We start from the raw sequence: 16741 nt of genomic DNA, 5'->3' as shown, positions 1-16741 counted from the left end.
TAGCTCTTGGAAGATGGGAACTCGAGCTGACCATGAGCTAAACCTACCGCACAACTAACAGTGGCCGGGTAGCGTGCCTACGTTTTATCCCTAGACGCCCAGCGCCAGCCGGAGAACTGACTGACCCTAGCAGAGGAAAATACAGACCTGGCTTACCTCTAGAGAAATTTTCCCCAAAAGGCAGACAGTAGCCCCCACATATATTGGCGGTGATTTTAGAGGAAAATGACATACGAAGTATGAAGATAGGTTTAGCAAATTGAGGTCCGCTTACTAGATAGTAGGAAGACAGAAAAGGGAACTTCACGGTCAGCTGAAAACCCTTTCAAAATACCATCCTGAAATTACTTTAAGACTCTAACATCAACTCATGACACCAGAGTGGCAATTTCAGCTCACAAGAGCTTCCAGCCTCAGAAATATTCAATCACAGAGAACTGGAACAAAAATGCAAAACAAACTTAGGACAACAAGTCCAACTTAGCTGATAGTAGTCTAGGAGCAGGAACATGCAACAGAAAGGCTTCTGGTAACATTGTTGGCCGGCATAGAAATGACTGAGGAGCAAGGCTAAATAGAAAACTCCCACATACTGATGGAAAACAGGTGAACAGAGGAGATGAAGCACACAAGTGCAGTACCACCAGAAACCACCGGGGGAGCCCAGAAACCAAATTCACAACAGTACCCCCCCCTCAAGGAGGGGGCACTGAACCCTCACCAGAACCACCAGGGCGATCAGGATGAGCCCTATGAAAGGCACGGACCAAATCGGAGGCATGAACATCAGAGGCTGTCACCCAAGAGATATCCTCCTGACCGTAGCCCTTCCACTTGACCAGATACTGAAGTCTCCGTCTGGAAACACGGGAGTCCAAGATCTTCTCGACAACGTACTCCAACTCACCCTCAACCAACACCGGAGCAGGAGGCTCAACGGAAGGCACAACCGGTACCTCATACCTGCGCAACAATGACCGATGGAAGACATTATGAATAGAAAAAGATGCAGGGAGGTCCAAACGAAAGGACACAGGGTTAAGAATCTCCAATATCTTGTACGGGCCGATGAACCGAGGCTTAAACTTAGGAGAAGAAACCTTCATAGGGACAAAACGAGAAGATAACCACACCAAGTCCCCAACACAAAGACGAGGACCAACACGACGACGGCGGTTGGCAAAATGCTGAGTCTTCTCCTGGGACAACTTCAAATTGTCCACCACATGCCCCCAAATCTGATGCAACCTCTCCACCACAGCATCCACTCCAGGACAATCCGAAGACTCCACCTGACCGGAAGAGAAACGAGGATGAAACCCCGAATTACAGAAGAAAGGAGAAACCAAGGTGGCAGAACTAGCCCGATTATTGAGGGCAAACTCCGCCAAGGGCAAAAAGGCAACCCAATCATCCTGATCCGCAGACACAAAACACCTCAAATAAGTCTCCAAGGTCTGATTAGTTCGCTCGGTCTGGCCATTAGTCTGAGGATGGAAAGCAGACGAAAAAGACAAATCAATGCCCATCCTAGCACAGAACGCTCGCCAAAATCTAGACACGAATTGGGTTCCCCTGTCAGAAACGATATTCTCCGGAATACCATGCAAGCGCACCACATTTTGAAAAAACAGAGGAACCAGCTCGGATGAGGAAGGCAATTTGGGCAAGGGAACCAAATGGACCATCTTAGAGAAACGGTCACACACCACCCAGATGACAGACATCTTCTGAGAAACAGGGAGATCAGCAATAAAATCCATGGAGATGTGAGTCCAAGGCCTCTTCGGAATAGGCAAAGATAACAACAATCCACTAGCCCGAGAACAACAAGGCTTGGCCCGAGCACAAACATCACAAGACTGCACAAAACCTCGCACATCTCGCGACAGGGAAGGCCACCAGAAGGACCTAGCCACCAAATCCCTGGTACCAAAGATTCCAGGATGACCTGCTAACGCAGAAGAATGGACCTCCGAGATGACTCTACTGGTCCAATCATCAGGAACAAACATTCTACCAGGCGGGCAACGATCAGGTCTATTCGCCTGAAACTCCTGCAAGACCTGTCGCAAGTCTGGGGAAACAGCAGATAATATCACTCCATCCTTAAGGATACCTGTAGGTTCAGAATTACCAGGGGAATCAGGCTCAAAACTCCTAGAAAGGGCATCCGCCTTCACATTTTTAGAACCTGGTAGGTAAGAAACCACAAAATTAAACCGAGAGAAAAATAACGACCAGCGCGCCTGTCTAGGATTCAGGCGCCTGGCAGACTCAAGATAAATCAAATTCTTGTGGTCGGTCAATACCACCACCTGATGTCTAACCCCCTCAAGCCAATGACGCCACTCCTCAAAAGCCCACTTCATAGCCAAGAGCTCCCGATTACCAATATCATAATTTCGCTCAGCGGGCGAAAATTTACGAGAAAAGAACGCACAAGGTCTCATCACGGAGCAGTCGGAACTTTTCTGCAACAAAACCGCCCCAGCTCCGATTTCTGAAGCGTCAACCTCAACCTGAAAAGGAAGAGTAACATCAGGCTGACGCAATACAGGGGCGGAAGAAAAGCGGCGCTTAAGCTCCCGAAAGGCCTCCACAGCAGCAGGGGACCAATCAGCAACATCAGCACCCTTCTTAGTCAAATCAGTCAACGGTTTAGCAACATCAGAAAAACCAGTTATAAATCGACGATAAAAATTAGCAAAGCCCAAAAACTTCTGAAGGCTCTTAAGAGAAGAGGGTTGCGTCCAATCACAAATAGCCTGAACCTTGGCAGGGTCCATCTCAATGGAAGAGGGGGAAAAAATGTACCCCAAAAACGAAATCTTTTGAACCCCAAAAACGCACTTAGAACCCTTTACACACAAGGAATTAGAGCGCAAAACCTGAAAAACCCTCCTGACCTGTTGGACATGAGAGTCCCAGTCATCCGAAAAAATCAAAATATCATCAAGATACACAATCAAAAATTTATCCAAATAATCACGGAAAATGTCATGCATAAAGGAATGAAAGACTGAAGGGGCATTTGAAAGACCAAAAGGCATTACTAAATACTCAAAATGGCCCTCAGGCGTATTAAATGCGGTTTTCCACTCATCCCCCTGCTTAATTCGCACCAAATTATACGCCCCACGAAGATCAATCTTAGAGAACCACTTGGCCCCCTTTATTCGAGCAAACAAATCAGTAAGCAGTGGCAAAGGATACTGATATTTAACCGTGATTTTATTCAAAAGCCGATAATCAATACACGGCCTCAAAGAGCCATCTTTTTTAGATACAAAGAAAAAAACGGCTCCTAAGGGAGATGACGAAGGACGAATATGTCCCTTTTCCAAGGACTCCTTAATATATTCCCGCATAGCAGCATGTTCAGGCACAGATAGATTAAATAAACGACCCTTTGGAAACTTACTGCCCGGAATCAGATCTATAGTACAATCGCAATCTCTGTGCGGAGGTAGTGAACCAAGTTTAGGCTCCTCAAAAACGTCACGATAATCAGATAAAAATTCCGGAATCTCAGAGGGAATAGATGACGAAATGGAAACCAAAGGTACGTCCCCATGAGTCCCCTGACATCCCCAGCTTAACACAGACATTGCTTTCCAGTCGAGGACTGGGTTATGAGATTGCAGCCATGGCAATCCAAGCACCAACACATCATGTAGATTAAACAACACAAGGAAGCGAATAATCTCCTGGTGATCCGGATTAATACGCATAGTTACTTGTGTCCAGTATTGTGGTTTGTTACTAGCCAATGGCGTGAAGTCAATACCCTTCAGAGGTATAGGAACTTCCAGAGGCTCTAAATCAAACCCACAGCGTTTGGCAAAGGACCAATCCATAAGACTCAAAGCGGCGCCAGAGTCGACATAGGCGTCCGCGGTAATAGACGATAAAGAGCAAATCAGGGTCACAGATAGAATAAACTTAGACTGTAAAGTGCCAATTGAAACAGACTTATCAACTTTCTTAGTACGTTTAGAGCATGCTGATATAACATGAGTTGAATCACCACAATAGAAGCATAACCCATTTTTTCGCCTAAAATTCTGTCGTTCGCTTCTGGACAGAATTCTATCACATTGCATAATCTCTGGCGCCTTCTCAGTAGACACCGCCAAATGGTGCACAGGTTTGCGCTCCCGCAAACGCCGATCAATCTGAATAGCCATTGTCATGGACTCATTCAGACCTGTAGGCACAGGGAACCCCACCATAACATCTTTAATGGCATCAGAGAGACCCTCTCTGAATTTCGCCGCCAGGGCGCACTCATTCCACTGAGTAAGCACAGACCACTTAAGAAATTTTTGGCAGTATATTTCAGCCTCATCTTGCCCTTGAGACAGGGCCATTAAGGCTTTTTCAGCCTGAATCTCTAAATGAGGTTCCTCATAAAGCAGCCCCAAAGCCAGGAAAAACGCATCCACATTGAGCAACGCAGGATCCCCTGGTGCCAAACAAATGCCCAATCCTGAGGGTCGCCCCGGAGCAAGGAAATTACAATCCTGACCTGCTGTGCAGGATCTCCAGCGGAGCGAGATCTCAGAGACAAAAATAATTTACAATTATGTTTGAAATTCTGGAAGCGAGATCTATCCCCAGAGAAAAATTCAGGTAAAGGAATTCTAGGTTCAGATGTAGGAGCATGAATAACGAAATCCTGTAAGCTTTGAACCTTCATAGCGAGATTATTCAAACCTGTAGCTTAACTCTGTGGATCCATATTAATCAGGTGAAATCAGAACCATTCAAGGATTAGAAGGAGAGAGAGACGAAGGCTGCAGTAAGCAGAGATGCTAATGAATCAACTAAAGAGCAAACTCAGGAAAAAAAAAAAAATCTCTGCAGACATCTTTCCTCTCCTTTCTTCTGCCAATTATTTTAACCCTTGGCCGGCCAAACTGTCATGGTTCTCAATGGCAAGAGAACGTAATTAAGCATACAAAAGGACTAGCTCTTGGAAGATGGGAACTCGAGCTGACCATGAGCTAAACCTACCGCACAACTAACAGTGGCCGGGTAGCGTGCCTACGTTTTATCCCTAGACGCCCAGCGCCAGCCGGAGAACTGACTGACCCTAGCAGAGGAAAATACAGACCTGGCTTACCTCTAGAGAAATTTTCCCCAAAAGGCAGACAGTAGCCCCCACATATATTGGCGGTGATTTTAGAGGAAAATGACATACGAAGTATGAAGATAGGTTTAGCAAATTGAGGTCCGCTTACTAGATAGTAGGAAGACAGAAAAGGGAACTTCACGGTCAGCTGAAAACCCTTTCAAAATACCATCCTGAAATTACTTTAAGACTCTAACATCAACTCATGACACCAGAGTGGCAATTTCAGCTCACAAGAGCTTCCAGCCTCAGAAATATTCAATCACAGAGAACTGGAACAAAAATGCAAAACAAACTTAGGACAACAAGTCCAACTTAGCTGATAGTAGTCTAGGAGCAGGAACATGCAACAGAAAGGCTTCTGGTAACATTGTTGGCCGGCATAGAAATGACTGAGGAGCAAGGCTAAATAGAAAACTCCCACATACTGATGGAAAACAGGTGAACAGAGGAGATGAAGCACACAAGTGCAGTACCACCAGAAACCACCGGGGGAGCCCAGAAACCAAATTCACAACAGTCGCCACTCCTCGAACGCCAACTTCATAGCCAACAACTCCCGATTGCCAACATCATAATTACGCTCAGCAGGCGAAAACTTCCTAGAAAAGAAAGCACATGGCTTAATCACAGAGCCATCAGAAGATCTTTGAGACAAAACAGCCCCTGCTCCAATCTCAGAAGCATCAACCTCGACCTGAAAAGGGAGCGAAACATCTGGCTGACACAACACAGGGGCCGAAGAGAAACGACGTTTCAACTCCCGAAAAGCCTCAATGGCCGCAGAGGACCAATTCACCACATCAGCACCTTTCTTGGTCAAATCAGTCAATGGTTTAACAACACTAGAAAAATTAGCGATGAAGCGACGGTAAAAATTAGCAAAACCCAGGAACTTCTGAAGACTCTTCACAGATCTAGGCTGAGTCCAATCATAAATGGCCTGAACTTTAACAGGATCCATCTCGATAGTAGAAGGGGAAAAAATGAAGCCCAAAAAGGAAACCTTCTGAACTCCGAAGAGACATTTAGACCCCTTCACAAACAAAGAATTAGCACGAAGAACCTGGAACACCATTCTGACCTGCTTCACATGAGACTCCGAATCATCCGAAAAGACCAAAATATTATCCAAATATACAATCATGAATCTATCCAAATACTTTCGGAAGATGTCATGCATAAAGGACTGAAACACAGATGGAGCATTAGAAAGCCCGAATGGCATCACCAGGTACTCAAAATGGCCCTCGGGCGTATTAAATGCTGTTTTCCATTCATCGCCCTGTTTAATACGCACGAGATTATACGCCCCTCGAAGATCTATCTTGGTGAACCAACTAGCCCCCTTAATCCGAGCAAACAAATCAGACCGTAGAGGCAAAGGGTACTGAAATTTGACCGTGATTTTATTGAAAAGGTGGTAATCTATACAAGGTCTCAGAGAACCATCCTTCTTGGCCACAAAAAAGAACCCTGCTCCCAACGGTGACGACGACGGGCGAATATGCCCTTTCTCCAAGGACTCCTTTATATAACTCCGCATAGCGGCGTGTTCTGGCACAGATAAATTGAAAAGCCGTCCCTTAGGAAATTTACTACCAGGAATCAAATTAATAGCACAATCACAATCCCTATGAGTAGGTAGGGCACTGGATTTGGGCTCACCAAATACATCTCGGTAATCCGACAAAAACTCAGGGACTTCAGAAGGAGTAGAAGGAGAAATTGACAACAACGGAACGTCACCATGTACCCCTTGACAACCCAACTGGACACAGACATTGATTTCCAATCCAATACTGGATTATGGACCTGTAGCCATGGCAAACCCAACACGACCACATCATGCAAATTATGCAACACCAAAAAGCGAACATCTTCCTGATGTGCAGGAGCCATGCACATGGTCAACTGAGTCCAGTACTGAGGTTTATTCTTGGCCAAAGGCGTAGCATCAATTCCCCTTAATGGAATAGGATACTGCAAGGGCTCCAAGAAAAAACCACAGCGCCTGGCAAACTCCAAGTCCATCAAATTCAGGGCAGCGCCTGAGTCCACAAATGCCATAACAGAGTAGGACGACAAAGAGCAAATCAGAGTAACGGACAAAAGAAATTTAGGCTGTAGAGTACCAATGGTGACAGACCTAGCGAACCGCTTAGAGCGCTTAGGACAATCAGAGATAGCATGAGTGGAGTCACCACAGTAAAAACACAACCCATTCTGACGTCTGTGTTCTTGCCGTTCAGCTCTGGTCAAAGTCCTATCACATTGCATAGGCTCAGGCCTCTGCTCAGAGGACACCGCCAAATGGCGCACAACCTTGCGTTCACGCAAGCGCCGATCAATCTGAATGGCCAAGGACATTGACTCATTCAGACCAGCAGGCGTGGGAAACCCCACCATTACATCCTTAAGGGCTTCAGAAAGACCTTTTCTGAAAATTGCTGCAAGGGCACACTCATTCCATTGAGTAAGCTCAGACCACTTTCTAAACTTCTGGCAATTTACCTCCGCTTCATCCTGACCTTGACACAAAGCCAGCAGGATTTTCTCTGCCTGATCCACAGAATTAGGTTCGTCATAAAGCAATCCAAGCGCCAGAAAAAACGCATCTACATTTAGCAATGCAGGATCTCCTGGCGCAAGGGAGAATGCCCAGTCTTGTGGGTCGCCACGTAACAAAGAAATAATGATTTTTACTTGCTGAATGGGGTCACCAGAGGAGCGGGGTTTCAAAGCAAGAAACAGTTTACAATTATTTTTGAAATTCAGAAATTTAGATCTATCTCAAAAAAACAAATCAGGAATTGGAATTCTAGGCTCTAACATAGGATTCTGAACTACATAATCTTGAATGCTTTGTACCCTCACAGTGAGGTGATCAACACAAGAGGACAGACCTTGAATGTCCATATCTACACCTGAGTCCTGAACCACCCAGAGGTTAAGGGGAAAAGAAAGACAAAACACACTGCAGAGAAAAAAAAATGGTCTCAGAACTTCTCTTATCCCTCTATTGAGATGCATTAACACTTTGTGGGCCAGCTGTACTGTTATGGACCTGGTGGTTAGGTGCACCTGGAATGACCTGATGGTTAAACTAGAAGACAGGACAAGCTCTGGGAAGTGGGAACTCTGCTGACCGCAAATCCTAATCCTAACACACACACTAGAAATAGCTGTGGAGCGTACCTAACTCTCCCTAGACGCCTCTTGACAGCCTAAGAGCTAACTACCCCTAAAGATAGGAAAATAAGCCTTACCTTGCCTCAGAGAATTTTCCCCAAAGGTAAAGGCAGCCCCCCACATATATTAACTGTGAGTTAAGAGGAAAGTCACAAACACAGGGATGAATCAGGTTTCAGCAAAGGAGGCCAGACTTACTAGATAGACTGAAGATAGGAAAGGGATCTATGCGGTCAGCACAAAAAACTACAAAAAGCCACGCAGAGTGTGCAAAAAGACCCCCGCACTGACTCACGGTGCGGAGGTGCCACTCTGCAACCCAGAGCTTCCAGCTAGCAAGGCAATATCATGTTAGCAAGCTGGACTAGAACTTAGCAAGCACTAAGAAACATATTCAGTACAAAATGAACAACAAATGAACTAGCAGGGACTTAGCTTTTGCTGGAGTAGACAGGTCATCAGAAAGATCCAAGAGAGATCTGAACCAGTACTAATACATTGACAGCTGGCATGGAGTAACTATCTGAGTGGAGTTAAATAGAGAAGCCAGCCTAGCCGCAAACGAGGGCAGCTGAGGAAGCAACCTCAGAACCAGCAGTTCCACTCACAGCCACCAGAGGGAGTCCACGGACAGAACTCGCCGAAGTACCATTCATGACCACAGGAGGGAGTTCGAGAACGGAATTCACAACAGTCTTCCCAGGCTGTTCCTGTTCAGGAACCCATGCAGGTGGACTGACTCAAGCCTGTAGAGCAGCATTGTAAAGAGAGACTCGCTCAAGGGCTCTGTTTTTACTGCGGCAGTGCTTCCCATTTCCTGCATTCTTGTCCCCTGAGGCCGGGAAACGCCTCCGCCTAGGACAGGTAAGAGAGGACTTCCTAGGTGATTCTGATTCCTCTCCACCTATGACTCTTTCTGTTCTTTTGCATTTAGGTTCTAAGCGTTTTTCTGAAGTAGCTTATATTGATTCAGGTTCGGCCAGAAATTTCATTCAGCTCGAGGCGGTTAGAAGACTTTGGATTCCTGTCAGGTCCCTGGAGACTCCTCAGCAGATAGCTTCGGTCGATGGTCAACCCCTGCGGGAGTCTGTTACTCAGGTTACCGAAGAACTGGAATTACAGATCAGAGTCCGTTATCGAGAGAGAATTGTCTTTTACGTACTACCCTCCTTGTCTCATGCTATTATTCTTGGTTGAGGAAGCACGAGCCTACTCTCGACTGGCAGTCAGGGGACATTCTGCATTGGGGACATCTCTGCCAAAATCAGTGCTTGCTTCCCGTCCAGTTTAAAACCTCTTCTCAATCAACTTCTCTGCCTCCATATTTACCATCTGCCTATGTGGCCTTTGCTGATGTCTTCAATGAGAGGCAGAGATCCTTCCTCCGCATTGTCCATATGATTGCCCGATCGACCTTGTTCCAGGTTCCACTCCACCTGGGGCCGGATCTACCATCTGTCCACTGCTGAGACCCAAGCTATGAGCGAATATGTCCAAGAGAACTTAGCCAAAGGCTTTATTCTAAAATCTTTTTCTCCCGCTAGTGCTGGGTTCTTTTTCGTCAAGAAGAAAGATGGTACCCTTCATCCTTGCATCAACTATCAAGGTCTCAATAATATCACGATTAAGAACAAGTACCCACTTCCTCTCATTCCAGAACTATTTGACCGTCTCCGTGGTGTGCATATCTTCACTAAATTGGATCTCCGTGGGGCCTACAATCTCATCCGTATCCGTCCTGGAGATGAGTGGAAAACCGCATTCAACACCCGGGATGGTCATTACGAGTACTTGGTTATGCCCTTTGGTCTGTGCAATGCTCCCGCTGTCTTCCAGGAGTTCGTGAACGATGTGTTCCGGGATCTACTTTATTCTTGTGTGGTGGTGTACTTGGATGATATTCTTATATTCTCTCCAGATCTTCCTACCCACAGAAGAGACGTCCGTCAAGTCCTCTTACAGCTTAGAGCGAATTGTCTGTATGCCAATCTAGAAAAGTGCGCCTTTGAACAGTCATCCCTACCATTCTTAGGGCACATCATATCTGACTCTGGTCTACATATGGATCCAGGAATAGTGTCCACCATGCTGAACTGGCCGTGTCCTCAAGGTGTCAAGGCGATCCAACGATTCCTTGGATTTGCCAATTACTACCGGCAGTTCAACCTACATTTTCCTACCCTGTCCGGCTCCATCTCTGCTTTGATCCGCAAGAGAGCTAACCCTCATTCCTGGTCCCCGGAGGCCAAAAACGCCTTCCAGTCTTTGAAACAAGCCTTTGCTACAGCTTCCGTTGTCCATCGTCCAGAGATTAACAAACCCTTCATTTTGGAGATGCATGCTTCTGCTATAGGAGCCAGAGTAGTTCTTTCCCAGAGGTCTTCCTCTGGTCGGCTGGTCAACTGCAGCTTCTTTTCTAAGACCTTCTCTGCGGCTGAGAGGAACTATACAATTGGTGACAGAGAGTTGCTGGCTATAAAATTGGCATTGGAGGAGTGGCAGTATTTGTTGGAAGGAGCTGTTCATCCTTTTAAGATCTACACTGACCACAAGAATCTGGCATACATCCGCTCTGCACAGAGACTGAATCCTCGGCAAGCTAGGTGGTCGCTGTTCTTTGCCCGATTTGATTTTGAGCTACATTTCTGCCCTGGCAATAAGAACTTCAAAGCTGATGCCCTATCCAGATCCTTTCTGACAGCCAATGTTGAGGAGAAACCTTCACATATCGTGGATCCAAGCAAGGTCATCTCAGTTGCTCCCGTTACCCTGACTTCGTTGCCTTCGGGTAAGACTTTTGTTCAAGAGCGCAACAGGAAGCAAGTTTTATGTTGGGATCATGCTTCCAAGCTGGCAGGCCATGTCGGTTTAAAAAAAAAACCTTCCTTTGGTGTCACGGTACTACTGGTGGCCTTCTCTTCCTCAAGACACCCAAAATTTTGTCGCTTCCTGCCCGTCCTGTGCTAAGAACAAAGTTCCTAGACATTTACCCTCTGGTCTATTGCATCCGCTTCCAGTTCCCTCGGCTCCTTGGCGACACCTTGCAATGGACTTTATCACTGATCCACCTTGGTCCTCAGGTCATACAGTTATCTTTGTAGTCATGGATTGATTTTCCAAAATGGCTCATTTCGTTCCTCTTCCTGCTCCTGAATTCACGGTTTTCCTCAGCACATAGTTTCGGACAGAGGAGTTCAATTCACCTCGCGCTTCTGGCGTGCATTATGCAAACTAATGGACGTGACTTTGGACTTTTACTTTGCCTACCACCCTCAAACTAATGGTCAGGCAGAAATCAAATCAAATCAAATCCTGGTCACCTATCTTCATCATTTCTCTAACGTCCATCAAAACGACTGGTCCTGTCTACTTCTTTGGGCTGAGTTTGCATACAACAACCACACTAATGAATTCTCTTCCAAGTCCCCTTTCTTTGTCATCTACGGGCAAGATCCTGGTGTACCTCTGCCAGTACCCCCTGCCTCGGGTGTGCCGGCGGCCGATCTTCTGTCCGAGGAGTTTTCTAGGGCCTGGAAGGAGACCAAAACCACACTCAAACAAGCTGGGGACAGAATTAAAGGACATGCCAACAAGAGGTGTCTGGATTCTCCCTCTATTCAACCTGGTGATAAAGTATTGTTATCTTCCAAGTTTATTCGGCTTAAGATCCCTTCGTATAAGGGTACCGTCTCACTATACGATTTACCAACGATCACGACCTGCGATACGACCTGGCCGTGATCGTTGGTAAGTGGTTGTGTGGTCGCTGGGGAGCTATCACACAGACCGCTCTCCAGCGACCAACGATGCCGAGGTTCGCTGGTAACCAGGGTAAACATCGGGTTACTAAGCGCAGGGCCGCGCTTAGTAACCCGATGTTTACCGTGGTTACCAGCATAAAAGTAAAAAAAAAAAACCGTACATACTCACCATCTGATGTCCGTCAGGTCCCTTGCCGTCTGCTTCCCGCTCTGACTGAGTGCCGCCGTAAAGTGAAAGCAGATCACAGCGGCGACGTCACCGCTGTGATCTGCTCTCACTTTCCGGCCGGCAGACAGTCAGAGCGGGAAGCGGACGGCAAGGGACCTGACGGACATCAGATGGTGAGTATGTACGGTTTGTTTTTTTTTACTTTTACGCTGGTAACCACGGTAAACATCGGGTTACTAAGCGCGGCCCTGCGCTTAGTAACCCGATGTTTACCCTGGTTACAAGCGATCGCATCGCTGGATCGCTGTCACACACAACGATCCAGCGATGACAGCGGGAGATCCAGCGACGAAAGAAAGTTTCAAACGATCTGCTACGACGTACGATTCTCAGCAGGGTCCCTGATCGCTGCTGCGTGTCAGACACTGCGAGATCGTAACTATATCGCTAGAACGTCACGAATCGTGCCGTCGTAGCGATGAAAATGCCACTGTGTGACGGTACCCTAAGTTAGGTCCATGGTATATCGGTCCATTTGAGGTGCTAGCTCGTATTAATAATGTTGTTTACAAGTTAAGGTTACCCGCTTCGCTTCACATTCCAAGTTCGTTTCATGTTTCTCTACTCAAGCCAGTCATATTCAACCAATTTCACCCTACCACTGGCCAGTCGCCTCTACCCATTTCCACACAAGATGTCTTTGAAGATAAGGACATACTGGCCATGAAGAAATCTTGAGGTAGGACCCTCTTTTTAATTGATTGGAAGGGCTTTGGTCCTCAGGAGAGATCTTGGGAGCCTCGAGAGAACATCCAGGCTCCTCGAATTCTTGCTAAGTTTCTTTCTAAGCTTAGGAGGAAGGAGGGGGGTACTGTCACACCTCCCGCATCCCCCTCTGGCTCTTCTCATACTTACCTGTCCCGGCGCACCACTGCTGCCGCTTCTGCTGGGTCTTCTTCTGGCTCCCGGTGTGTGCGTTCATCTCTGTGCGCTCCTGGGCTGTCCGCGCACCGCCTGGTCTCATCTCTTCTTCCTTCCTCGCTGGACCCTGATTCTCGGCGCCGGCACGTGCGCACTTCACCTTCCTGCTCTGTCGGCGCATGCGCACTCCCTCAGGCTGGTCTTCACTCTCTCCCCTCCTCCCCTTCCTGATCCTGGAGGGATCCTGACCTGGAAGTGCTGCACAACTCCTGCTATATCAGGTAGCCTCTCCCCCTACTCTTTGCCTGATTGTCATTTGTCCTCATTTGACCCTGGTCCCACCATACCTTGCTCTTTCCTGTGCGTCCACCATACCTTGCTCTGTCCTGTGCCTCCGCCATACCTTGCTCTGTCCTGTGCGTCCACTATACCTTGCTCTGTCCTGTGCGTCCGCCATACCTTGCTCTGTCCTGTGCATCCGCCATACCTTGCTCTGTCCTGTGCATCCCCCATACCTTGTTATGTCTTGTGTGTCTATCATACCCTGCCTGTTCTGTGATACCGCCATACCCTGCCTGGTCTGCTACCGCCATACCCTGTCTGTCCTGTGTCTCCGTTATAGCCAGTTCTGCGTCTTCTCCGCTCCTACTTTCTGTCCCCGAGTATCAGCTTCCACGGCAATAGTCTGCCTAGGGCCTGCCCCTAATGCCCCCTGTATTGGGGGTGGTCCACCTGGTTAGCTCACCCTTGGGAGGTTTGTTGTCGCAGTACTGTGGGTTCACTCTAGGAGTTTCGGAAGTTTTCACACCGGTGTTTCATCAACATCATCAGAGATGTACAATGGTGGTCCGCTGACCCTCAAACGTACTCATTTTCAAACAGTACAAGTGGTTAGGCATCAGTGCACGTAATCTCTTCCACTTGTTGGGCAGGGCCAAGTGGATGGCCTATGGAACCCAGCTAGAAGAGTCACCAAAAAGCGGAAGTAACTGCTGCATGACTTGATCCTCAGATTGCTTGCCTAATTTGCAAGGGGGTGAGGTGAAATACAGATGCCCATAGGCTGCAGGTGCAAAGGGATACTGGGTGGAAGACAAAGTGAAAATACTGGAGGTACTTATTCTGGCCTCACCATTCATCCAGTGGTACTTGCGCCTATGAAAGTATGCAGAATGTCCTGTTGCCTGCATGCACCAGAGTAAGGGATTTCATTTGGGCATGCAGGAGGCACAGATCAACCATGTCCTCTCCCTGCAGCAGCTACACCACCACCGCCATCTTCACCATGGCCACGTCCAGTATTTGATGCTCTCCTCATTCTTTTCACCTCAAAAAAGTACATGCTATTACACAGACGGTATACAGAAAGAGAGAATGAGCAGCAAATTATTACACTGCTTGTATTCAAAGTGCCCCAACAGAGCCTGTTTTCAGAGTACTCCCAATGTGGCAGTTTTGTAGAGTTCCCCTCCCCCTCAGAAGCTATTTTCAGAATACCATCACAGAGGCTGTTTTCAAAGTAGCCCCACAGGGGTTGTTATGCAGAGTAACCACCCAAAAAACAAACAAAAGAAAAAAATACAACAACAGTGTTGGTTATCTATTCCTCCTCCCCCCTCTTCTACCTATACCACCACCTCCATCGCCACCTCCTCCTCACTCTCCTTCCCCACTTGGACCTCTACCTTCTGGTTTAACATTATTATTATTTATTTTATGTTATTTTAAGTCATTTTCCAATCCATCAATTTTGCTGGCTTTTGCAGCCCCATAGCCCTTACTACAACCATTTTCCAAACAAAAGTTCAGGTCCCCATTGACTTTTATGGAGCATGAGTTCAAGTTCGGTTAGAGTTCTGATACCTGAACCATGCTTTCAACTATATTTCGGTCGAACCTGAAGATTCCGAAAATCGACAGGTCGGCTCATCCCTACAAATGAGAATTTGAGCTTATAACTATACTATGTATAATACTGCATATGTAGGTATTTGTAGAAATCTGTGCACATGCTGGAGCAAGAAATCAATTTAAAGTGATAAAGCTCGTTTTCATCTGCAGAAATATCTGCAAAAATTCTGCTCAGTGTGAACATATACTAAAAAATGAATAAAACAGTCTGCTGCAGTGCTACAGAACAGTAACAAAATGATAAGTCTTACATATGTTACTAAGAAAGAAAAATCACGCAATCGTAAAAGTAATAGAGTATCTTGCACAGGTCAGACAGAAAAATCTGAAATTGGGAGCCACAAGTAAAATAAATAAACAAATACTTAAAGTGTATATTTATCTAAAATTCCAGATATCAGATTTTGAATTATTCATATAAGTATAGAGTTTGCTGCAACCACAAGCTGCAATTTCCATTAATGTATGTTTAGATGGTTTCTGTCTTCAAAACAGTGAGCAATTTTGTGGAGTGAAATGTTATTACTTCTCATTCAAGCACGATATGAGACACATCCATATGGGGATTGGGCTGCCTTGTACATTCTGCAGCACTTTAAGAAAATAAACAGTTGTATAATCCCTAAGAAAACAACTAGATAACCCAGTCTGAAGCACAGACTACCATATTCGCACTGCAGAGATATACTTTACACTATATATATATATATATATATATATATATATATATATATATATTATACATATATATATATATATATAGTATATTATAGTGCTGAAAAAAATATGGGGAGCACTAAAATACCCCATCCTAGATATCTGAATTAAATATTCCAGTTGCAAATCTTTAATTATTACATAGTGGAATGCGTTGAACATAATGATTAGAGATGAGCGAATATTTCAATATTCAGTTTGGCACATGATTGGCGTAACCTCTATGACATCACCCCCAGTCACTGACGCTGCGTTCCCAGCAGCTCATTCACCAGTGGTTCTCAGCCTGGATGGTCACATCTTGGCACCGTTCAGGTTCAAAACAATTAATCCCCAAAACATGGATTATGGTGTGGGACAGAACGACTGACGAGTATGGTATATTGTTGTTTTTTTATTTTAGTTTTGTTACAGGAGATTGAGGGCTTTGGTGGAATTAGGCATTCGGTGAGTATGCGGTTGTTATTTTTACATAAAATGGAAAACTGGGTTTAGTCTTATTTCTAATAAAAATACTTTTTTTCTGGCTGTGTCTTTATTTACAACACAACTATACGATTAGTAATGGATAGGTGTCTTATAGATGCTGGTCTACTAGTAATCAGTAGGCTTGATGTCACCTGACAATACAAAGGTGACATTAACCCCACAAATATTGAACCACAGTTGCCACCACTACCGGATAAGTGGGAAGAGCTGGGCAAAGCACCAGAATTGGCGCATCTAATAGATGTGCCTTTTATGGGCAGCTGCAAACTGCTATATTTAGGCTGGGGGGTCAATATCCATGGACCTTTAACAGCCTGAGAATACCAGCCCCCAGCTGTGAGCTTTAGCAAGGCTGGTTGTCAAAAATGGGGGGACTCCACGCCATTTTTTTAAATGATTTATTTAAATAATTTTTAAAAACATCATGGAGACCACTCTATTCTT

This window comes from Ranitomeya variabilis, chromosome 3 (genome assembly GCF_051348905.1).
Source record: "Ranitomeya variabilis isolate aRanVar5 chromosome 3, aRanVar5.hap1, whole genome shotgun sequence".
NCBI lineage: Eukaryota > Metazoa > Chordata > Amphibia > Anura > Dendrobatidae > Ranitomeya > Ranitomeya variabilis.
Note: the sequence above shows the minus strand (reverse complement) of the source record.